General features: G+C 31.1%; 1 pseudogene across 1 annotated transcript; it reads left to right on the top strand.

The window, feature by feature from the left end:
• The first annotated feature begins 347 nt into the window (after nt 1–347).
• On the top strand, nt 348–1,185 carry LOC125853265 (proteinase inhibitor type-2 P303.51-like; annotated as a pseudogene). The gene is made up of 2 exons (XR_007445148.1): nt 348–481; nt 599–1,185. The product of XR_007445148.1 is annotated as a proteinase inhibitor type-2 P303.51-like (transcript).
• The last annotated feature ends 314 nt before the right edge of the window (nt 1,186–1,499 follow it).

Raw genomic sequence — 1,499 nt, 5'->3', positions numbered from 1 at the left:
TGATATTACTATATTACCTTTTGAATATATTAAATTTAATGCTTTGAAAAATATATTTGATATTGAATAATATCTAATAGCAGCAAGAATAAAATAGACACAAACAAGTAAAATTACTCATGGATCTTTCAAATTAGACAAGTATTATTGGACATTTACTTTTAGTATAGTAAACAAGTAAAGATCGGATGAAGAGAGTAATAAAGAAGAAGCAAGCGTAAGTACCTTGCCAAACTAATTAACTAACAAGCACATCTTTTTCTTATTTATCAAATATTAATAAAAATAATTTATATTAATATGAAGAAAAAAAAGGTTTTAGTTTGCTATCTTTTTGATCACTCGTTTGCTATAAATAGGTGGAGGAGGACAGACACTCTTCACCCCAAAATTAAAAGAAAAAAAGGCAGTACTAATTAATTATCCATCATGGCTGTTCACAAGGAAGTTAATTTCGTTGCTTACCTACTAATTGTTCTCGGTAAGATTTTCCTTTACTCCTTTTTTTTAAAAAAAGAAAAAAAAAATTCTTGCTTTATTTATATATATATATATAAGTAGTTTTATATTTTTTCCTTTATATTATATTTGTTTGTAGGATTATTGGTACTTGTAAGCGCGATGGAGCATGTTGATGCGAAGGCTTGCACTTTAGAATGTGGTAATCTTGGGTTTGGGATATGCCCACGTTCAGAAGGAAGTCCGGAAAATCACATATGCACCAACTGTTGTGCAGGTTATAAAGGTTGCAATTATTATAGTGCAAATGGGGCTTTCATTTGTGAAGGACAATCTGACCCAAAAAAACCAAAAGCATGCCCCCTAAATTGTGATCCACATATTGCCTACTCAAAGTGTCCCCGTTCAGAAGGAAAATCGCTAATTTATCCCACCGGATGTACCACATGCTGCACAGGGTACAAGGGTTGCTACTATTTCGGTAAAAATGGCAAGTTTGTATGTGAAGGAGAGAGTGATGAGCCCAAGGCAAATATGTACCCAGCAATGTGACCCTAGACTTGTCCATCTTCTGGATTGGCCAACTTAATTAATGTATGAAATAAAAGGATGCACACATAGTGACATGCTAATCACTATAATGTGGGCATCAAAGTTGTGTGTTATGTGTAATTGCTAGTTATCTGAATAAAAGAGAAAGAGATCATCCATATTTCTTTTCCTAAATAAATGTCACGTGTCTTTATAATTCTTTGATGAACCAGATGCATTTTATTAACCAAATCCATATACATATAAATATTAATCATATATAATTAATATCAATTGGGTTAGCAAAACAAATCTAGTCTAGGTGTNAAAGAGAAAGAGGTCATCCATATTTCTTTTCCTAAATAAATGTCACGTGTCTTTATAATTCTTTGATGAACCAGATGCATTTTATTAACCAAATCCATATACATATAAATATTAATCATATATAATTAATATCAATTGGGTTAGCAAAACAAATCTAGTCTAGGTGTGTTTTGCTAATTATT

The sequence above is a fragment of the Solanum stenotomum genome, chromosome 1 (assembly GCF_019186545.1).
Source record: "Solanum stenotomum isolate F172 chromosome 1, ASM1918654v1, whole genome shotgun sequence".
In the NCBI taxonomy this organism is placed as follows: Eukaryota; Viridiplantae; Streptophyta; class Magnoliopsida; order Solanales; family Solanaceae; genus Solanum; species Solanum stenotomum.
This window is presented reverse-complemented; position numbering and strand designations above follow the sequence as displayed.